At 38.2% G+C, this 24581-nt stretch overlaps 1 protein-coding gene and 1 pseudogene across 2 annotated transcripts in view; both read left to right on the forward strand.

The window, feature by feature from the left end:
* CDK14 (cyclin dependent kinase 14) overlaps positions 1–24581 on the forward strand; it is a 604612-nt gene that overhangs the window by 20340 nt on the left and 559691 nt on the right. The window lies entirely within an intron of this gene.
* Positions 13457–16101, forward strand: LOC117073481 (annotated as a pseudogene).

Consider the following 24581-nt stretch of genomic DNA (forward strand, 5'->3'; position numbering starts at 1 on the left):
ACAGTGTGCATTGCACTGATTTCTATATAGTTATTAGAAGATAAAAAAGATTAAAAACCCGTAAAAGTGACATTAATTGGATGACCACAGTTTTGGATGACTCACTTTGATGATCTTCAGCATTCCCTTTAATTCCCTTATATCATCATCATATATATATGATATATATATATACTTGTATGTGTGTGCATGTATATATATACACACATTTTTCTCCATTTTGATTATTTTATTTTAGGCAAGATGGTTGGGCATATTAAACTCAATGGTGGACTTCTTTCAGCTTCAAAACCTTACCTCTTATCACAATTATGTGTTTCATTGAGTAAGTTTAATATTTGCTATTAAGAAAAGTAATTATGTTCATGGCAGAACATGTGTAAAATAAAAATTGCTATTTTACAGTGAAACAGCCATTGTATGTAGTGTATGCCCTCAGTTTTGTAAGATTGTAAGTATCCTCTGCGTGGGGAAAACGTTTGAAAAAAAGGAAATGCAACAAATGGATGATGGGGAAATTGGGGTTTATTGAAATTGTGACTTGCTCAGAGTCCTTCAGCTAGAAGGTGGTTTAATCTAGTATTCTGACCTAGTCTCTCTGCATCCGAAGTGTATGTGCGTAACTAGGCTGCCTCCCAGGAGAAGGGAGAAAGGGCGAAATAACATCTAGGTACTACTACTACAGGTGCAGCATATAGTTGGGAAAACAGAGTTCTTGCAAAGAAACAACTGATTTTGGTAGTAATTCTAGCAGATGAATGGTTTTTCCTAAAAAAGGCCTATGAGTAAGTGAACCTTAAAGGTTCCTGCTGTAGATCTATGTCATTTTTGAACCGAGTTACACGCATTTTACAGAGAGGAAACTGAGACCCAGGGAGATTAAATCATTGTTAATAAATAATGTTGCATGGTTGATTTGTCGTTGTGAAATCAAGGGGGTTTCTCTGCTGAATTACTCTTTACGTTTTAGATTTCAGTTTCAAGGTTACATTAAAACTAAGCTTGTATTGCCATTTTTATCTGGATTTAGGTGGGGAGTGGGTGGATTGTTTGGTGAGATGTAAACTTGATCCTTCTGCTAGTAATTTGTTTAGTAAAAATTTCCTGCTAAACATGAGGGCTCTATAGTCCATGAAGATTATGGAAGGTTAACTGGTTGTTGAGGTGCCATGGACCACCTTGTGATATGCAGACGGTTTGAGCTGGAAGGCATGATGAGAAAACTGCTGTGTTTTTACTAGCATGTTCCAAAAAGAAGTGTCAGAACATCTTTCAATGGGTGTAAATTGCCTTCATTGAATGAGGCAAATGGTTAATATTGAACAGAAAATGTCAGATAATAAATTCATTCATTTTCTTAGAATCCTGAATATATACACTTGGATTATTAGCTTGTAGATGTGAAGCCACTCTAGCTTCATTTTTAATTCATATTATGACACCTAAAATCTTTGTGAAGATTGAAAGTATAGAGGAAACAGGTTTTTAATATTTACATCTTAGAAAGATGAGACTTTAGGTGGGTATAGGGAGAAACACTCAATACTTTGGATTCATTTTAATTGGTAGAGTGAGTGCTAAGAAAAGGGATAGACCAATTTTTTTCTTTCTTTCTCTCCTTTTCCTTTACATAAACATAAAATGCTTCCAATTCACTGGATTTTCTTCTGTGCTTCCAGTATCATTGCATTTTCTTCTTTCCCTTTTCTTTGTTCTTTCTGAAAATACTTTGCTTTTGGTGGTTTAGTTGCCAGCCACTGGGCTCCACCTTGCCCTGAACCCTCTCATGAACCAGGCTCTGGGTCCAGTGTATGACCTTTTGGTTGCCTTTGCCATCTTTGTACCAGACATAATACTTTTCTGATGCGCGACTGGTGCAGGCAAGGGAAGAAGAATGGGGAGGTCTCAGGCAGGAGTTAAGAGATGTTTTATAATGATTGGCCCTGTTCTGCTATGAGAGCACAGAATTATGGCTCCTAAAAAAAGACTTGGCCTTTCTGATGCTCCCCACTGCATTTAATGGACTAGTTCTGCCAGTATTTACATTGTTTGATTTACTTTATCTTCCCTTTTTACCATCAGTTGAGTTGGAAAGATTTGAGGACACATACAGAAAGAGTGATTTAAGATTCCTTTCTGATCCCATTTGGACTCAGAAGTAGGAGAATTTGTGTCTTATTGTGTCTTTTTCTTTTTCTTTTTCTTTTTGATGAGAAGGAGCAGGAAAGTAAAAATCTCAAGAGAGCAGAATCAGTTTTCCGGTCACCAGGCTCATTAAGTTAATATTTACTTTTAAAATGAATGTATTTGCCAGCCCTTCCCACTGTTTGTTTGGGAAGCGTTTAACATACATTTGAGAGCCTCTAACTAGTTTCTACCTCCATTGGATATTTCACCTCTCAGATTGGTGGTGGTGAGTGTGACGTGTGGATCCCAGTTGGAATATCTATTTCTGTCACTTCAATATTACATTTATCTTGAGGGTAAAGGAAAGGAAAGAAATAAAGCTAAGGCAATTTTTTAACAGTTTTTTTGTCTCTTGATACCTGTAACTTTCTAGATGAAAGCTGTTATTTTTCTTTAGGCCTCAGATGAGTATTTCTTCACTATTAAAAATTTTAATGAACGTAAAATACTGATTACTTTAACTTCTCTAAATATTTAATAACCAAGGTCTTCAGGTACATTGTATAGTAATTTCTGTTGGTTTTTTAAAGCTTGCCGTGTGAGAGATTTGACCATTATGTTTAGTTATTTGAAGTCTGTTTTGGGGAATGTAAAAATTGATACTGAAGGAAAAAAAGAACTGGGTGTGGTGGCTCACACCTGTAATCCCAGCATTTTGGGAGGACGAGGTGGGTGCATTGCTTGAGGCCGAGAGTTTGAGATCAGCCTGGCCAACATGGTGGAACCCTGTCTCTACTAAAAATACAAAAATTAGCCAGTGTGGGGGCCCAAGCCCATAGTCCCAGCTACTTGGGAGGCTGAGGCAGGAGAATCGCTTGAACCTGGGAGACAGAGGTTGCAGTGAGCGAAGATTGTGACACTGCACTCCAGCCTGGGTGACAGCAAGACTTTTGAAACAACAACAACAAAAACAGAGAGGAGTATGACTATTCGTGATCTAGTTGACTTCCCCTTGCTGTTACAAGTATGTATATTAAATATTTCTGTAATGTATATCCTACAAGATGATGTATCAGTGTGTAGTATTTTTGTCTGGTTGGCAGCCTGAGAAATATCTGTGAACTTTGAGTGGGACATCTGCCACTTCAAGGATCAGCAAGGCACAGACAAGCCACAGGAATTATTAACTCAACAAATTATTACCTTATCAAATTAATTATCTAATTTACTCCGTTGACTGGGCTGGGTATTTTTCTTTGAGTTTTCTTTTATTTTTGGTGGATCGATTGACTGGCACTGGCATATCAGGGGCAGTGACAATGCTGTTTCTAGCTGAAACTCTGTGCTCTCCAGACTGCAGTGAGTGACGCTTCTCCACCTGAACAACCTCAGAATCTGGGTGTGGGTGGAAAGTGCAAGAGCGCTGGAATTTCCTCCACCCATCTTCCAGCTTGTCCCCGCGTCCACATTAATAATCTGTGAGAGGCTGCCTAGTAGTCTCCTTTTCCTTATCTGTACAACAGAGATAACCATCTCCACCTGGCAAAGTCATAAAAATTAATAGGATAATGCTTGTAATTCCTGTAAAGGGTCTTGGCAGGCACCACTGTTTCATAGAGCTGGGCTGTGCCCCGCAAAGCATCGGCACATGCAGCGTGGTACTGCATGTGACATTTGGGCCATCCTTCACACAAGTCCTCACATCTGTGGGCACAAGCTGAGGGGCACATAAAGCCTCCTGGCTTTATGATGGGAACACCAGCAATCTAATTTTAGGAACCTCCACGTTTTAAAGAGGGGGAAACTGAGTCTGGAAAGTCCAAATTTAGGCTTCCTCCTGTTGTTGCCCCACTTCTGCCCATCACAGTGGCCTTGCCATGACCATGTGTTAGTGGATCTGGCAGAAGGGAATGCCCACTGGTGGGGTTTGTATGCCAGGTGGTTTTTGTTGGATGGAATTTTGCATCCCACAAGACAGTCAGGAGCTCTGCATATGTGAGCACTACCAACTCATGTTTTAGAATGAAACAGTGTTCACATATGTCACATCTACAGTGTGTATCTGGTCACAGGATTTCCAGAAGGTCTGTATGATTACCCCAGATATAGAGGGAGGGAGAATCTTCCTGTACCTCCTCATTTTTGGGTTGGTACCTCTCCAGAGGTTCTCCTGATTCTACTTGGTTCCCTTTCTTGTTTGCCTGCTTTTGTACTGGCACATGTTTGTTGTCTGGCAGGGGAAGCCCCTTTGTCTCTACTCCATGTGTCTTATGTTCATGTGTTGAGTAACTGGTACATTTTCTCCATTGTAGACACTTATCAAACAAAGTCTTGGGACCTGTTGTCTGAGCAGATGTTCACATCCTTAAAATGCTCTATTCCCCCTAAAAGACTCTGTAAGGTTCCTGAGGGCAGAAACAGCATTTCTACCTCTCTAAATCTCATTCATTCAGAACAGTTCTTTGCACGTAGTAGATGCTGAATAAAAGTTGCTTGCGAGAATAAACAGATAATACTTTTGGAGTCTTTTAGGTGAATTTGTTGTCATAATAAAGTCCTCCCCTCCCCCTGCCCTCCCCCTGCCCTCCCCCTCCCCTCCCCTCCCCTCCCCTTCCCTCCCCTCCCCCACCCCTCCCCTTCCCTCCCCTCCCCCACCCCTCCCCCTCCCCTCCCCTCCTCTCCCCTTCCCCTTCCCCTTCCCTCCCTTTCCCCCCTCCCCTCCCCTTCCCTTCACCATAGGAATTCACCAACTGTTTATTCGTGGGGATGGGATTTATCTTAGATGTTTTTTTCTGTAGGGACCTTATTTAATTTTCCCGGTAATGTTGGCACTATTATTTCTGTTTTTACAGATGGGGAAACGGAAGTTTAGAGAAGTTAGGCAACTAGCACAGGGTCACAGTGCTAGCTAGTGAAGCTCCAGAAGTGGTGATGACCCAGACAGGGCCCTCACACCAGCTTAAGTAGCAGCTGGAGAGACCTGCTGGATTGTTGGCCTTTCAAAGGGAACATTGAAAGTTCCTTGCATTTGATGATGATTGGGTTACATTTACTAGAATTGTATAACTTTTAAGTTGCAAATTAATGCTAAAAGTGTATTAGGGTAGCCCTAGGCTGTGGGACTAATTGAGAAATGAAGTACAGTGGAAGTGCTGCAAGCAAATGGGTTTTCCTGCTTAGAGTAGGTACTTACTATTAATCCTGCAGCATTTGCTTTAAGGATTTGGAGTCTTTCTTATCTAATTAAAAAGTACAGGTCAGATGTTGAGTGTTGTCAATAATTTAGCGCCTGCATCTTTTTGTCCCTGTTGTTTGGAAACTACAATTTGGAATCTTCTGTGCACATTTTAAAAAATAAATGACTGTGTGGTAATATTTTTGCTTAGTAAACGTATGCATTATCATCTTGAGCTTAGGAGTTTTCTGTACTTTTCTTGAAACTTTTGTTAATAGAAAAACTGTCAATCTAGTGCAGTGATCTTTCCCTGAAGTCCTCAACATTCAATTGGGTATAAAAGTTGTGATCCCAGAGCACATGTTTTGGGGTTAATCCTATTCATATTTTCGGTTTTCTTCTTCATTCCCAAGATATATAAAAATTACGAACATTTGAGATTGCACATTAGTGCATTGGATTTTTATCTGGGGTGGTCCCTCTTCTAAGTGGGTAGTGGGAGTGTGGGAAGGTGAAGCAATACCTACTAACCTTATTCGTGATTTGGGAGCTTGATTATCCTTTTTCCAAACATCCTAAGCAAAGACTGCCCTGACTGTGTTTTTACTGAAAGCTCTTCCTGTCATTCTGGGTAGTTTATGCTGTTTATTTACTTTGTGTAAGGAAATTCCTTCTTTACTGTCCCATCTTATCTTAGATCAAAGTTTCTACCCAGGGACCCTATTTAAAAAGTATTGTCTGAGACTGCATGTGTTTTCTTTCTTTTTTTTAGCAATCTGAGATTTTGCTCCATCTGCACTCTCTGGTTTTCCTTCCTTCTATTTATGGCAATTGTGTAATGAATATTCATAGTTTCCATAATTAATGTAATAGCATGCCATTTGTCAGCTCTCTGGCTTTCTTGTATTATATATATATTTTATATATGTAAAATATTTAAAATTTTTTAATTTATTTTAAAATTTTTGTTGTCTTTGTCTTCCATAATCTTTTTTCTTTCTAGAGTTTGTGATCATGTGTTTTTCCTCTAACCCAGACATATGTGTAGGTCTAAAACTGCACAGTGCAGGATGTCAAATGGCTTAAAAGGATTTCTGCTGTGACTGAAAGAGTGGATCTGTGCCCTTCTGAGGGTGTAGGCTGACCACATGAATACCAATAATTAGACATCTTTTATTTTAAGAAATGGGCAGCTGTTTCCTTAGTTGAATTTGGAGATCTTTAGTTATTTTGCTTTCTTTAAAGGGCTTTTCTCTGTATATGTGCATCTCTTTGGCAGGGTTGATGGCAGACTGGGATACTGGCATGGCAATAGTGGGAAAGACGGAAGGGAAAAAAAGCACAACTGAAAAGGAAAACCTGAAGTGTTCTGAATATTAGATTTTAAGGTGTTAGGTTTTTTTTTTTTAAGTTTTCTTTTTCAATTTATTAAAAAGTAGAGGCCGGACGCGGTGGCTCAAGCCTGTAATCCCAGCACTTTGGGAGGCCGAGACAGGCGGATCACGAGGTCAGGAGATCGAGACCATCCTGGCTAACACGGTGAAACCCCGTCTCTACTAAAAATACAAAAAAATTAGCCGGGCGAGGTGGCGGGCGCCTGTAGTCCCAGCTACTCGGGAGGCTGAGGCAGGAGAATGGCGTAAACCCGGGAGGCGAAGCTTGCAGTGAGCTGAGATCTGGCCGCTGCACTCCAGTCTGGGCGACAGAGCGAGACTCCGCCTCAAAAAAAAGTAGAATATGTAAGTACTATGAATATGTTTATTTTTCAGTGATTTTAAGGTAAAATTTTCACCGTCTCATACTTGATCAGAAAGTCTAGCAATTAACTTTCCCCTTGAGCATCCTGAGCCGTCCCTCAGGGATTTGATTAGGATGGCAGTTACAGTGGTGATAATGCCTTCCTGGAGTTTTCAAGCCTTTTATTTAAATCAGTGCTTATTATCTCTCACTGTTGTTTTAAAACACAGCTCCTGAACCTGAAAGTCCAGTGAAGATTTCATCTGGAAGGCTGGGTTACTGGGTGTGTGGGATTAGAGGCACAGACTGCTGTCTTCCTCTTTGTCATCATCAGAAGCCCTGAAACCCCTTCTCATGCTTGCTAAGATTAGGCAGGAGTGTCACTGCATATTTATAACATATATTTTTTAGGGCTTCATAGTTTACAAAACAATTTCATATGGTATTTCCGTGAATTTTTGCAACAAAACAGTCCTGTGAAGGAGTGGACATATAGTTTCATCTGTTTTGTAGAGGTGGAAATTGTACTCAGGGAAGGTAAGTGCTGTTCCCCAGGCCACAGTCTTCTGTTCTCACAGTGGAGCTTTGTCTGGGACTCAGGTTTCATGCCCTCTCACCCTCCCCTTATTCTACTTCTCCTGAAAACGTCAGGATTTAAGGACATTGCGTTCAGCATCAGATTAGGGGAGGTATGTGACCTAGAAACACTAGTGATATGGATTTCAAAAAGGTAGTTATTTCTTCTACTTCATAAGATTAATGACAAATAATGAGTCACTTTCTAATTTGTCTATTCAGACAAACGCGTTTTGTTCTCTATGTTCTTTCTGTGTTCTAGATTTATGGACTCGAGTGCTTAATTTTACATAGCAGTGAAAAACATAAATCCTATTTTGTATTCTTTAGGTGCCTCAAGAGCCAACAGCTCAAACTGTGGAGGCAGTATTGACAGTTTGGCTAAGAGGAAAGAGAGAGAAGTGGCTAGCAACCATCCCCCTGAGAATAGGAGAAAATGAGATATATTTGACAGCATTACAAACTGGAGCAGAGGTTTGGTGATAACAGGAAGCTGCTTATGAGAAGGATTTAGCATTAGATTTGGATTTGAAACTCTGCCCCACCACTTAGTAGCTTTGTTACCATGAACAGACAGTTGCTTAATCTCCCTGAGCTTCAGCGTCCTCATCTGTGAGTGAAGGCTGTGAGGCAGTCTCATATATTATAAGGCGATAAGTCAGGATGCTGGAACGAGCTGCCCGGTGTCATAAATCTGTAGTCAGTCATAGCCAGGCTCCAGCACTCCTTGGCTGTGTGATACTTAACATCTCCATGCCTCAGCTTCCTCATCTCAAACAGGAGGATTCTAATAATACTTAGCTCATAGGATTGATAGGATCACAACAGTTTCCAAACATGTAAAACATTTAAAACAGTGAATGGCTCATAGTAAATTCTCCACTAAAAGTTAATTGTGTCTGGGCACAGTGGCTCATAGTCTCAGTGCTTTGGGAGATCGAGGAAGGAGGATTGCTTGAGACAAGCCTGGGCAATACAACAAGACCCCAGTTCTAAAAAATAAAAAAAAAACCTGGCCAGGTGTGGTGACAAATGCCCGTTGTCCTAGCTCCTCAGGAGGCTAAGGCAGGAGGATGGGTTGAGTCCAGGAGTGCAAGGCTGAAGTGAACTGCAATGGCTTCACTGCCCTCCAGCCTGGGCAACATAGGGAGACTCTGTCTCTAAAAGAAGTTATTTTTAAGTGGAATAAGTTAGGGTAGTACTTGCCACATACATTAAGCTTTCAATAGATTAGTTTCTTCCTCCCCTATTTAGATGTTTTGAGGTTAAGCCTAATGAAAGCAATTCAAAAACCACTAAAATACAATTATTTTAATATTTGCATCACATTTAATTCATGTAATTATTGATCTCTTACACCTTGGACATTCATTTTTTAAATGTAGTATTTTAAAATGTAATATTTTTGTACTATTAATCACTTAAAATGTTGTGTTATATCATGTCTAGGAAATTCATTATAGGCCTTTCTAAGAGAGAAGGCTTTGTGATAAAAGCCAGCTGCCCAGACATTTCCACCCTCCTCACCCATCCCCCAGCAGGCTACAGAAGCAGCAGGCTGGCAGAGGTCCAGATTTCCTAAGTGATGGGATTGTTCCAGGGGCCAGGAATGAGAGGAATCTGCCTAGATTGGAGATGGCTTTAGCTACTTTGCTTTGCTTCATACTCGTAGTCTTATTCCCAAACTAAATCTGACCCAGCACCATTTTCCATTATTGGAGATGTTTTAACACTGTGTGTGGAGGTCTTGCGATTTAAACAATGATTTCTGAATCTACTTTTTAATCCCATGGGAGCTTTTCTGTTTTTTCTTTGTACTATGGAAGAACTATGAGTTAATTTTAATTTGTAGTTACACCTCTGCAAACCAATACAGTCTTTCTGTGACTTCCACTGGTAGCGCCGTTCTTGATCTGAGGCAAGTATTGGGATTGTGGTTTTACTTTCCCATTTACTTAGAGGCGGGAAGGTTTAGTTATTTAAATGCCTTAGACCAGGAAATTATTGGCTTTTGTCAGTGGAATTTGTTTATCTTTTCCACCCCTACATTCCTAGGCTGTGAGAGAACTGGTCATCACTGTGATTGCTCTTCAGTTTTTATCAGTTCCTCCCCCAGTGCTATTTTTATTAAATACTTGATGTTTCTCTCTTCTTTGGGTATAAATTTAGAGACCCTCAGGCAGACATTTCTGAAAGGACTCTCTTACTCAGCTGCTGTTAAAATGAAAAGATCAATACTGCCAAGCACCTCTTTTTGTTTGGCTACCTCCAAAATTCATGTTTTCTGCAGTTACTCTCTAGGATTATCTGTAGATTATCTGTAATTTCTATAATTTATAGATTGTAATCTAAACTGAAGATTGCTGCATATATAATTCTAATGAGCTTCTCGACCAGCACTATTCAGTAGATACATAATGCAAACTTCATGTCATTAAAATTTTTCTTGTAGTTACATTAAAAAAGTTAAAGAAGCCAGGTGTTGTGGCTTAGCCCTGTAATCCTAGATCTTTCAGAGGCTAAGGTGGGAGGATGGCTTGAGGCCAGGAGTTGGAGACCAGCCTGGGCAATATAGTGAGACCTTGTCTCTACAAAAAAAAAAAAAAAAAAAAAAAAAAGGAAAAGAACCAGATGACTTTACTTTTATTAAAAATAAAATATATAAAATTTTATATATTTTATATATAAAAATATAATTTGGACATAAAAATTATTATTGAGATATTTTACTCTTTTTTTGTATTGCTTTAAAAATCTGCTTGTGTACTTTATTATATATCTCAATTTAGACTAGCCACATTTCAGGGACTTATTAGCCACATGTGGCTAGTGGCTACTTTATTGGTCAGCACAGACTTTTTTTTTGACAGGGTTTCCTTTTTTGCCCAGGTTGGTGTGCAGTGGTGCAATCACGGCTCACTGTAGCCTCACCCTCCCAAGCTCAAGTGATTTTCCCACCTCAGCCTCCCAAGTAGCTGTGAGTACAGGTGCATGCCACCACACCTGGCTAAGTTTTAAACATTTTTTGTAGAGACAGAGGTCTCACTGTGTCGCCCAGGCTGGACTCAAACTCCTGGGCTCAAGCAATCCTCCTGTTTTGGCCTCCCAAAGTGCTGGGATTACAGGCATGAGCCACTGTACCTGGCTAGCACAGATCTTTACTGTAACTTTTCTTCTTACTATAAAAGGCATTGTGTTGTATTGGCAATCATTTTCCCATCAAGGTGGCCTAGAAAGGAGACATCAATCTGGCCTCATGTCTTTGCTCATAATTAACACATTTCTAGAGAGATTTCCTTTGTTAGAAGAACAAATTGTGGGATTAATGATCTCAAAATGTGAATTCAACTGTAGCACCTAAACAGCAGGCCGAATTATTGACCAATACTGATAAAAAAATTGCTTTGTCTTATGGCAGGAGTAGCAGTCAGGACAAGACTCAGCATTTAGCAAAATCCACGGAGGCATTCTCCCACATAGGAGCCGTGCAACTCAGTTGTATGCTCCTAAAATTTACTGCAAAGCTGTCAGTGCTTTTTGTTTGTGATTAGCACTTCTTTTTTTTTTTCTCAATTATTATTATTTTTTGTGACAGGGTCTTGCTCTACTAGTCTAGAACAAGTAGTGCAATCATGGCTCACTACAGTGGTGCAATCATGGCTCACTACAGCCTTGACTCCCAGGCTCAAGTGATCCTCCCACCTTGGCCTCCCGAGTAGTTGGGACCACAGGTGTGTGCCACTATGCCTGGCAATTTTTAGTATTTTTGTAGACATGGGGTTCTGCTGTGTTGCCCAGGTTGGTCTTGAACTCCTGGACTCAAGTGATCTACCTGCCTTAGCCTCCCAAAGTGTTGGGATTACAAGTGTGAGCCGCTGTGCCTGACCAGAAAGATGATTTTTTAGGATTCTAGCTTGTTTACTTTCCTTCCCACCTGAAGATACTTTTGTTATAGCAGCTTGTCTGCTTTCTGTCTCATTTTTCACCCTGATTTTTCCAGGAGTCCTCAATCACTTTCAAGTGTTAAAGGCCATTACTGATTCTTAAATGTATATGGCTATGACTGAATTTCAGCCATTGAGGGTTCATATGATCTGTTCTGCCATAGTCCTTCTCAAACTGTAATGTGGATGTGAATCACCTGGGCCAGGCATGGCGGCTCGTGCCTGTAATTCCAGTGACTGGGGAGGCTGATTTAGGAGGATCAGTAGAGGCCAGGAGTTTGAGACCAGCCTAGGCAACGTAGTGAGACACCCTGTCTCTAAAAAAATATGTATTACAAAAAAAACCAACTTAGATAGGCATGGGATTGCATGCCTGTAGTCCCAATTACTCAGGAGACTCAAGACAGGAGAATCATTTGAGTCCAGATGTTTCAGGCTGTAGTGAGTTGTGACCACCACCACTGCACTCCAGCCTTGGCGACAGAGTGAGACCCTGACTCTTAAGGAGAAAGAGAGAGAGAGGGGGAGAGAGAGATTGATTTGATGCAGTAGGTCTGAGATGAGGCCTGAAAGTTTGCATTTTTCACAGACTCTCAGGTCATGTTGATGCCTCTGGTCCAGAGACCACATATAGATCTAGTATATGATAGCAAAATGCTGCTGTCTTATCCCAGCCTGCAGCAAAGACATTTTAAAAAATGTAGTGAGGTTTTCCACCAAGCTAAAAGTACTTTTTTGTTTTATATATTTTTTAAAATTTAGAGATGATTTCATTACTCCCTTCTTGCTACTGTGGTGATTACAAAAGCTAGTTATTATTAATATTTTTAAATGTCATTTCATGACAAAATTATACAGCACCAACCCTACTTATGTCTCCAAGTTAATAAAAGGATTTTAGTAGTTCACAAACTCAAGTCTGATGCCACCCCACCATCTACATCAGCAGTTTATAGCTTTCCTTCATGACATTTATAGTATTTTGTATTGATATAATTACTTGGACAGTTGTTTAATGTCACTTTCCCCAGTGTGCTCTAAGCTCTCGCTCTGTATTTTTAATCACTTTGTCCCTCGTGTCTCAATAGCACTGGGTCTGGTGTCTGTCCATCCCTATTCAATACTTTTAGGATGGCTTTATTCAGTGGGTCTCAGTAGGAGTGGTACTGCCCCCTAATGGAGTGTTTTGGAAATTGATGGGAACTAACTGGTTGTCCCAGAGAATGAAGTGTACTACTGGTGTTTGGTGGGCAGGGATTAAAAAGTGCTAGACATTCTGTAGTTTACAGAACAGCTAACTAAGTGAATGCTTATTTGATGCATTTTGCAAAATCTTTGAATGTCCCTGTCGGAGATTCAGTTAATGAAAAACCTGTTTGTAATTACCTGAACCAAAAACCTAACTTGGCTGGGTGCAGTGGCTCACACCAGTAATCTCAGGACTTTGGGATGCCAAGGTGGGTGGATCACTTGAGGCCAGGAGTTGGAGACCTGCTTGGCTAACATGGTGAAACCTCATTTCTATTAAAAATACAAAAATTAGCCAGGCGTGGTGGTGTGCGCCTGTAATCACATCTACTTAGGAGGATGAGGCACAAGAATCACTTAAGCCTAGGAGGCAGAAGTTGCAGTGAGCCAAGATAGCACTATTGCACTCCAGCCTGGGCAACAGAACGAGACTGTCTCAAAAAAACCCCAAAAAACCAAAAACAAAAAACCACACACACAAAAACAGAAAAAACAAAACAAAATCCCACTCCATTTAACATTTAAAGACAATTATATGTATGTATGTCCAGTTTTAATATACATACAGTCATGCATCACTAGTGATGGGGGCACATTCTGAGAAATGTGTCATGAGGCAGTTTTGTTGTTGTGCAGACATCATAGAGTATATTTACACACACCTAGATGGTATAGCCTGTTGCACACCTAAGCTATATGGTATAGCCGATTGTTCCAGGGCTGCCTGTATAGTATGTTACTGTAGGTAGTTGTAACACAATGGTAAATACTTGTGTATCTAAACATAGGAAAGGTACAGTAAAAATATGAGTCTATACTCTTATGGGACCAGAATTATATATGAAGTTTTTGTTGACTGAAATGTCATTATGCAACACATGACTGTATTCTGAAATTTTCAGAAATGCAGCTGCTGAGTACTTCAAAAGTTGTACTTTGACTTATTAGCAACATTACAAAGTAACGTCTGCCATTCTGGCAAATCCCATCCGTAGTAGCAGTGATGTTTGTAGTATTTGAATTATTATATATACACCTGCACTAATACACATTTATAGGAAATATGATGGTTATGTATATATATGTGTGTGTGTGTGCATACAAATTTAGCCCTTATGCTAATTTATACAATAAAAATTGTTGAGAATATTCAGGTGGACGTTTCTTTTCTAAAATCCAAATTTTCTTATTAAAAGTGGTTGCAAGCATCTTACTACATCATTAAATAATTTGGTGGTGTTATCTCTGAGTATTTACATCTTGGGGTGTGTGTGTGTGTGTGTGTGTGTGTGTGTATCTAACTCACACATATGAAAGACAATAAAAGTTAATCTCTTTTATTTTCTTTTTATATTACATTTTGGACTTTATATTGTTTTTCTTTCTCTGTGTACATACTGTCCCTGTAGATTACAAACATTTGCTATCAAAAGGTGGTGCTACTCTCATAGGATTAAGAATCACCCCTTCTCATGGAAGCAGCATGGAATCAAGGATTTCTGCCTTCTGGTCTCGGTTTATTTCTCTAAACTGCTCACATAACTTTTCTGAATTTGTTGGTTGATCTGCATTATCACTGATAAGGTAAGTCATGATGTGATAAGTCACAGCAGATGTTTCATGAATGACTAGACATGTGGAAAATGCCTTGCTTACATGGTGACTCTTACCCGTGGCTCCTCAGAAAGGCAAACTGTCCACCTGAGACCCACTGTTCTGCTTCACTTGCATTTTCATTTAGGGAGAGCAGACCACCTTGGAGGAAGGGATTTGGCTAATGATAAGGTATGAAGTAGAGTGGGGAACTGTGGTAGTGGAGGGTAGTATTAATAAGTGAATAAGAGCAGAGTATCTTTTACCTCTCTGGGAAGCAGTTAAGATCCTTAGACTAGGGGCCACTCTTGTAAGGATTTTTTTTTTAACAGTTCCATGTTTATCTGTTTCTGAGTGATTAACAATCAAACCCATGAAGACTTATAGATTGGGGACACTTTTGTGTCTTGTTCAGCAATTGGCTTGGAGTGGACCACAAAGCTCAAAGGCAAAAGAGTAGTGCACAGTGTACACAATTGGTTCTAAGAAGGGCTCTCGGGAACTGGGTTACCAGGTTTCACAGCAGAAAGTCCCTTCAAGCACGTGATTTTAGTCTGCCTAGATCTGGCTAGAATGTTGCTCATTAATTGTAACTAGAAAGATACAGGAAACTCAAGGGCAAATGGCACTGGAAAAAGGTCACTGAAGGTGAATCCATTTAAGATGAAGATCAAGGGGCTAGTGCATGGCTGCCATGTTGCAACAGGACAGTAATGATGACATGGAAGATGTTTCACCCTTCAATGCAGAAGAGAAGACAACTGAATAGACCAAAAATGCTTCTCAGAATAGGGGATTAAAAACAATAGACCAAAAAAAAAAAATCAGACCCAATAGCATAATTTTTCTGTTTGCTTTTTTGAGTCCATGCAGTTATAATCCATCTTCTCTGTGAATTGCTCCGCAGCAGTTTTACTGCCTGGATGGTGACAGTTCTCTTGTTGCCATGTGATTTGGGGGAGTGAAGACTGTCACAGGTAGGCTAATGGTGGGCCTGCATTGGTGGAATCATACTGATGAAGATGAGAAGAACCACTGAGTGTCCAGGAAGAGCCATTGGGAGCCCAGGAAGGCATCCCCTCAAGATAACAAAACTGTCCCAGAGGCTGAATCAAGAATCTTTTGGTTGGGATTTATTGCCTGTTCAGTGCTGTGGGTGGTAATTGCCTTTAGTGCCCTCTTCTTTTTTGGAGTAAAGTGATTGGCAGTGGTTATCATGGTTGTGGTGCTGCAAGATGCCAACCTATATGGTTACATCAGGTATAAAGTGGGCAGTAGAAGGAATTTAACCAGCATGGCTATCTTGTACCCTGGAAAGCAGTTTTTAAGACAAAACAGTAAAGATAATCTGACTTCCAGACTAGAGAGAATGCTCTTATATCTTTTATTATATTGGGGAATGAAGACATTTTTGACTCGGAACCTTTTAGTGCCCAGTCCATGTTGTAATGAGGAGTGTTGGCTCTATTTTTCCACTTAAAAGCTTTACTTGTTTTAAAAAAGGAAAGTTAGTTTTTATATTAAGTGTTTATTTTCTTTCCAGCGGTTGGGGCTAGAAAGTATGTTGTCACTAGAAACGTTGTGAAAATTTATCTTACAGGCTGGGCACTGTGACTCACACCTGTAATCCCAGCACTTTGGAAAGCCGAGGTTGGCAGATCACCTGAGGTCAGGAGTTCGAGACCAGCCTGGCTAACATGACAAAACCCCATCTCTACTAAAAATACAAAAATTAGCTGGGTGTGGTGGCTCATGCCTGTATAGTCTCAGCTACTCGAGAGACTGAGTCAGGAGAATTGCTTGAATATGGGAGGCGGAGGTTGTATTGAGCCGAGATTGTGCTATTGTACTCCAGCCTGGGCTACAAAGCAAGACTCTGTCTCAAAAAAAAAAAAAAAAATTGTTTTACAGTGTACATAGGTATGCACATAGTCATATAATATCAATGTGTTCCAAATTAATGAAAATGTGTTCATTTCCATAAGTATGGAGACTTTTGCATTTGGATTCATAGAACATAAGAAGATGTAAGTCTGTATCAAAACTCTGTATGTTTACATATTATTTATGTAGACTATTTTCAGAAGTAAATTTTGCTTCCATGGTAAAAGTGAACATTTTGGCTTATGCATAAGTTAGAAATAATTGTTAATTTTTAATATGTACCTCATGGTAAAATTTCTTAGATATATGCAAACAATTAAAACCAAATTTGGGTCAGTGGTGTTAACTAGTTTCTAAAATTTTTTTTATTTTTATTTGTAACAATTTACTTAAGGCCTAATTAATACAAATGGAATCAGCATAGTTTATGTTTAAGGAATACACAGAGATTGCTACTGTTCCATTTATTTTACAGAAAGGATAGGCAAATTTTACTTTGGAACTTCCTACAGGCTGTTCAATGGTCCTTGAGCTAATAAAATCTATCTGTTATCACTAAAAGAGCATTATTGTTATGTCATAATGACAGTAATCATTTAAATACTTGGCATAATAAATGCGTAAAAGGCATTTTATTTTATAAATCTCTTTTTTCTTGCTATAACGGTTATATTATAAATCATGCATTTGTATTAATGGTATTTCCTAAAGCAGTAGATGTAACTGTAAACTAAATCAATCTACAAACTAGTGTAGGCATCCGTAGATTCTGTTGTAGGTACTGTAAACTTTGTTGGAGACTTTAGTCAGCAGATTATGTTGTGAATATATTGTACTTTGTTAAAATATTTTAAAAGATGTTTTGTTTAATTGAGTAAGTATCTTTTTTGGACTAGTAGCTGTGAGGGTATAAAACTTTGTATTTGTATAAAACTGCTGTTTATAGAGCAAAAGAAAGTGAAGGTCAAAAATTTATGGTTAATATGCATAGAAAGTTTGATTAGGATTGAGTCTTTTAGAAAATAAATGGATAATCATCAAAAGAAAGTTTGTCCCAGTGTTTATTTGCAAGTATGTGCTAATTGTTAGGAAAAAACAAATGAATTTAGTAAGTTTTTTTGGGGAATAAGTTTTCTGACAGTTTATATGGTAAAACAACACACTATCCTTTGCATAAGCATAATCATAAAGAGGGTCCATTTTAATTTTTTCAATTTTTTTATTTGATGTACATTTTATTCTCTTTTAAAGCATCTATAAAATTGTAGTTTTCTTCTTCTTTGATTATTAATTATGAAGAGGATCCTGAGAGCCTCATTTTTTGTGGTCTTGTTATTTAAGCAGGTTTCCAGAATTACTTTCATCAGTCTCATGGAATATTGTCTATTTTGCAAGATTTGTAGTTGGTTTGTTTGCGTTTTAATGCCATTGGTGGTAAGGGCAGGCAGGGAGGACTGTTTAAGTGCTAAGCTGATTTTATAAGTGATTGGTTTCCTAGAGAGTATTTTTGAATTATGACAACTAAGTTTGGGGATAAATATTTAAATAACGAGTCCCTTATAAATTCTTTGTGTATTTGTTGGTGCCAGTTTGGCAATCAGAATCTTTTCAAGGGCTGAATTGTGTTTATTCTGCACAATTTCTATCACAGGGTCTTATTCAAGATTATTTTTTATTAAATGCTTGTTGGATGGAATTGATGACTATAATGAATTTATATTCCGTGATTTCATATTTGCAAAGTTTCTCAGAGTCGCTCAGATTGCTATTGTAAAATTTAGTGTAACATCATTTTTTAATGTTATACTTTATAAGGTAACATTTTAATCTAAAATTTAGATCATTGCCGTTAATTATTTGTTTCAAAGAGAACACTTTGTTCTTTGAAATAGATACTAATTAGAAAAAAAAAAACACACTGGCTAGCATCTGTGCAGAGATCTTTCCCTTTAATGTTATGAGCAATTATAAATCAAGACCTAAGAAAGGCCTTGTAAATTATGAATATTCTGAAAACAATGAGGCATCTTCTTCTCCTTCTAACAAAGATAACACTAGAGTTAATGGAAGTGCCATATGCCTAGGGGAAGATGTCATCAAGACAAACATTTAGTTTGTCAAAGTGACATTTAGATGACTGTAAGCAATATTAATCCAGTCATGAGCTCTTGTCAAGCTTAAGTCTGATTTTAAAAGTAGCTATTTTAGGCTTATTTATATATCACTGTCTAGTGTAGCAAGTGATTGGAAGCCATCAAACTTTTAGGGTAAAAAGTAGAAAAGAACATAAAATTAATCAGCATTTGGGTGTATTTTTATCAGGTGCTTAATACAACCCTATTTGGTTATTTGAGTTTGCCTTGACTGCTTTGACCCACCCTATTTCATTATGATTTATTAGAGAATGTAAGCTCCTTTCTCTACATAGGGTACCACTTCTATCCTGTATAGAAAGAGGTGTTAGCAAATGAGACTTTATGTAATATAACAAGAATTCATTATGCCTAATGAAGGGAGCACAACCATCTCTAAGATCCTCTATAGCAGGACTCCCAACCTCTGGGCCACTGACTGTTACCATGGTCTGTTAGAAACTGGGCTGCACAGCCGAAGGTGAGCAGTGGGCGAACAAGCATTACTGCCTGAGCTCCGCCTCCTGTCAGACCAGTGGGGGCATTAGATTTTCATAGGATCACAAATACTACTGTGAACTGAGCACGCAGGAGATCTGGGTTACATGCTGTTTATGAGAATCTAATGCCTGGTGATCTGTCACTGTCACACATCCCCAGATGGGACTGTCTAGTTGCAGGAAACAAACTCAGGGCTCCCATTGATTCTACATTATGGTGAGTTGTATAATTATTTTATTACATATTGCGATGTAATAGTAATAGAAATAAAGTGCACAATAAATGTATTGCAGTTGAATCATCCCAAAACCAATTCCGCCCCTCCAGCCCCCCATTTATGGAAAAATTGTCTTCCATGAAACCGGTCCTTGGTGTCAAACAGGTTGGGGACTGCTGCTCCATAGCAACTGTCTTCCACCTGGGGAACGTGTACACTTAAGGAAACTTTCCAAGAGGTATGTACACCTCAAAAGTTAGAAGAGAGTTGATTTCCAGATCCTTACCTTGTGATGTATTCTTTCTGAAAATTGATATCCCTTGAAAACACACCCATGGTTTGGGTATCTCCTACCTTTTCTTCTGCCATGTCCTTTACTTTTATTATTTATTTATTTATTTATTTATGGCAGTCAAAAGCAGTGGCAGTGGAGAAGGAACAAAGAAATCTGTAATTGGTTGTAATCAATTAGTTGTAAACACCACTGCACTCAGACCAGCCTGCCATATCCTTTTCTGTTTTAGAAAAAAACACTCTCCTCCATCTGTAATCTTACCATGGTATATTGACCCATGGTTTTCAAAGTCCTGATCATCAAAGGACTAGTTTATAGTTTTGATGTCAGGCAAATCTTCAGACTCTTAACTATCTCCCACCCTGTTAAGCAATTCATTACCAATGAAATTTTTTCCTTGTATTTAATAACTATCACAATAAACATGTTTTTGTTTAATATTAATAATGATAATTAATCTAGAAGAAAAATATTAAAGTCCAGAGTTTTGTGGTCACAGGAAATCAAAGCCATTTAAAAATTTTAAAGTATGTATGAAATTTTATGTTGCAGAGAAGTATGATAGAGTATTTGTAAGTCAGTAAAAGACTTTAAGCATTAATGTATTTATTTCATTAGGTTGAAATTCGGATGGAGAGGAGGAATGAAATATGATTTCAAGGAGGAAAGCATACAATGTAAATTTTTAAAGTCTTGTTAATGTATGTTTTATATGGATTATGGTGGGAATAAAATATGATATTTAGGTTTCTCTGGATACATTTAAAAGAATAATATTAAGAAAGTGAAAAGACAAGCCTCTGTGGTTTGATCTCTTTGAGATCATCAGAGTATTCTAAAATTGATTTTGTGGATGTTTGGCATAACTCTAAAAATACTAAAAACCATTGAAAGCCTCTGTGACTTGTCTTTTCACTTTCTTAATATTATTCTTTTAAATGTATCCAGAGAAATAAAAATTTTACAAATCACATACCTGATAAGGGACTAGTATCCAGAATATATAAAGAACTCTTATAACTCAATAATAAAAGACAACCCAATTAAAATTCTTGGCAAAGGATCTGAACAGATGTTTCCTCAAAGAGGATGTACAAATGGCCAATAAACATATGAAAAGGTGCTGAACTTTATTAGCCATCAGGGAAATTCAAATCAAAACCATGATGAGCTACCACTTCACAGGGAAATTAAAATCAAAACCATGGTGAGCTACCTAGGATGGCCTGAATAAAACAACAACAGCAACAACAGGTAATTGCAAATGTTGGTGAGGATGTGAATAATTGGAACTCTCATACCCTGGGACTGCAAAATGATTCACCTGCTTTGGAAAACAGTCTGTAGTTCCTCAAATAGTTAAACGTAGAGTTATGACATGATCCAGTAATTCCACTCCTAGGTATATACCAGAGAGAAATGAAAACATGTGTCAATGCAGAAACTTTTACATGAAAGGACAGAGCAGCATTGTTCATAATAGCCAAAATGTGGGAACAATCCCAATGTCCGTCATCTGATGAATGGATAAAGTGCAGCATATCTGTACAATGAAATGTTACTCACTAATAAAAAGAAATGAAGTACTGATAGATGCTGCAACGCGAGTGAACTTTGATAACATTGTGCTAAATGAAAGAAGCTAGTCCCAAAGGAGCACATATTGTATGATTCTGTTTATATGAAATGTCCAAAATAGGTAAATCTATAGAGACAGAAAGTAGATTAATGGCTGCTTAGGGCCGAGGTGGAAGTGGTGGTGGGGAGTAGATAATGGGGCAGGGTGGGGGATTGATAGCTATGGCTCTCTTTGAGATCACTAAAGTATTCTAAAATGGATTTTGTTGATGCTTGGTACATCAAAAAAATCTGTAAATATACTAAAAACCATTTGTATTAGTTCATTTTCACACTGCTGATGAAGATATACCCTAGACTGGGCAATTTACAAAAGAAAAAGGTTTAATGGACTTACAGTTCCATATGGCTGGGGGGGCCTCACAATCATGGTAGAAGGTGAAAGGCACATCTCACATGGTGGCAGACAAGAAAGAGAGCTTGTGCAGGAAAACTCCCATTTTTAAAACCGTCAGATCTCGTGAGACTTACTGTCACAAGAACAGCAAGGGAAAGACCTGCCTCCCTGATTCAGTCATGACCCACTGACTCCCTCCCACAACACGTGGGAATTATGGGAGCTACAAGATGAGATTTGAGTGGAGACACAGAGCCAAACCATATTACCATTGAACTGTACACTTTAAATGAGTGAATTGTATAGTATGTAGATTATACCTCAAGCTGTTTAAATAAATAATGTAATAGTTTCATTTTTAAAAGTCTGTGTTTACAGTATGCCAGAAATGACACACTTTGCATTCTCAAATACATGTGTGATGAACTGTTGCGCATATCACCTTAAACATTTTAAAAAATGCAGTCTTAAATTACCAGTTTTAATGGTTGCATAGTATTTCAGTAAGTTGATGTGGGATACTTTGCTCATTTTCCTCCTATATAAATACTTTCTCATATTTTGATGTTTTAAATACAAATTTCTATACCTTCTACTTTTCTTCTTTTGCTGCTTTCTTTGGATAAAATTCTGACACTCAGCAAAAATGAATAGATTGCTGAGTTTTTTTTGTATTTAAATTTTTGTTTATTGATTTTTTATAGAGACAGGGTTTTATCATGTTGGCCAGGCTGATCTCAAACTCCTGGCCTCAAGTGATCTGCCTGCCTTGGCCTCCGAAAGTGCTGGGATTACAGACATGAGCCACTGTGCCTAGCGTGAATTGGGATTGCTGAGATTTCTTACACAGGTATTGCCGTGTTACTTTTCTGAAGGGTTGAAACAATTTTTATCATTTACATTTTTTTTTAACTTTTTTGTTAAGTATACAGTTTGTTCCATAGTAAACGTTTAAAACTGTATTTCTTTGAGTAAGTACATTATTATAAACCTCCATCTGTTTCCTATTACTGCCTTGAGAGTGATGAAAGTTATTTATTAAATGACCTCGTACTGAATACCCACTCTGTGTCGGAACTTGTGCTAGATACTAGAGACTGGAGATGCAAAGTGAGAAAGGCTTAGTTTTGCAGTCAGAAAAGTTCCACATCTCATGGGGGAAATAATTACAGTAGGTAACATGAAGTCTTCAAGTATAAAAAGGTGTTTGAGGAGGTACCTGGAGGATGTGGCCAGCATAGGAGGGCAGGTGATATGTATGTACAGCTCAAAAGATGACCAGGCCTTTGCCTGGAGGCAAGATGAGAACAAAGAGAGGGCATTCCTAGTGCAGTTACATACACAGCCTCCAAATACCATGATGTGGGCAAGCAGTTCCCACAGGTTCCCTTTGACTGAAGAGTTATCAGCTCTTTTGTGTTTCTAATTTATTCATTAGTACATTTGGTTGTTTTCTTTGTTTTTGATAATATGCTCTGTTCTTTGCATTCCATACACATATTAATAGTAATGTTATATGTTACTTTTAAGACAAATACTTCCTTTTAGTCTGTCCTTTGACTTTTTATTTTATTTTTCATCATATTTTACATTCTGGTCACATGGAATTATGATGATTTGTTTTGATATACACCATGTGGAAATTTCTTAATTTATAGCATTATGGATTTAGCTGGTCCAGTAGTAGCAAAACCTTGTTTCTTAAGGTGGTTTTCCTGCTAAGTATGAGAAGAGTTGTAAGATATATGTGGGGCCCTTATTTCTCATGCCCAAGCTCTTTCTGTGTTGAACACCTTTATGATAATACAGCGTGACGTTTACTTGATGGCTGGGTTAGGAAGCCAAATGACAACTTATCTTTATTTACCATCTTATCGGGGTAGAATGGCTTCATTCACTTGATCTGAAGAGCCAAGCCAGCAACCCTACTCTGGGCCCCAACAGGTCTGTGGCAGCAGTAAATTGACAAACCTGTTCACATTCAACTGCCTCAAATTTTTATTGTTTTAGCAATATAGTAGATAGTAAGGAGTGAAAGGATATAAATCAGATGGAAAGGGCATTGATGTGGACTGAATTGTGTCTCCCTTCAAAATTCATGTATTGAAGCCCCAACCTCCAGTGTGACTGTATTTGTGGATAAGGCCTTTATGGAAGTAGTTAAAATTAAATGAGATCATAAGAGTAGGGCCCTGATCTAATTAGGTTAATGTCCTTATATTGAAGAGATAACAGAGAACTCTCTCTCTCTCTCCACCGTGTGAGTATACAGCAAGAAGGCAGACATCTGCAAGCTAGGAAAAGGGTCCTGACTAGGAACCAAACCCTGCTGGACCTTGATCTTGGACTTTCCAGTCCCCAAAGTTAAGAAAATCAGTTTTGGTTGTTTAAGTCAACCAGTCCGTGATATTTTATTACTGCAGATGAAAACAGACATAATGATAATAATCAAAACAATTATTTATTACCTAACATATATCCATTTTGGATTCCATTAAAGCCAAGTATGAGTTAAGTCATATCTTTATCTCCATTTTCTTGATGGGTAATCTAATCATTAAGTAACTTCCCTCAGGTCTCAGTGCTGGGAAGGTGAGTCTGTGGATCATAACAGCTCTGTGTAATTCATTTATATATTTTAGAGGAAAAGAGACTCAATGGCAACTACAAGTAGAGGGTAAACTCCTGCACAAATACGTTCCCAAACGTATTTGTACGAAGTTTGTACTTAGTGGATATGCATTTAATATTCAAGACTCTGTGAAATCCTGCAGTGAAAAAACCTGTTTAACTTTACTTTTGTGTTTCTCAGAATACTTCCTAGGGACATCTCTGGTGATACCATGGGTAGCAATGTTTCATGGACATCAGTTTGGGAAGTGCGGCCCAGAGTGGTCATTAGATTCCTGCACTGCCCAGGATAGGCCTATTCAATTTAAAACATACTTAAATGTTGATAAGCATGCACGCTTGTTACAATTTATTGAACTAAAAATGTGATGAGAGTATATGTTACTTCAAGAAATTAAGTTGAATATAGCTTTTCTTTTTGCATGAAGATTAGACAAAACCTTAAGGTAGATGGTTATGAATTTTAGACATCTTACCGCTAAGAAAAGAAAATAGATGCCTCTATAAAAGTAAGCTTTATTATTATTATTATTTTAGTGAACACCA

The sequence above is a fragment of the Trachypithecus francoisi genome, unplaced genomic scaffold (genome assembly GCF_009764315.1).
Source record: "Trachypithecus francoisi isolate TF-2019V2 unplaced genomic scaffold, Tfra_2.0 Lachesis_group4, whole genome shotgun sequence".
Taxonomy (NCBI): Eukaryota; Metazoa; Chordata; class Mammalia; order Primates; family Cercopithecidae; genus Trachypithecus; species Trachypithecus francoisi.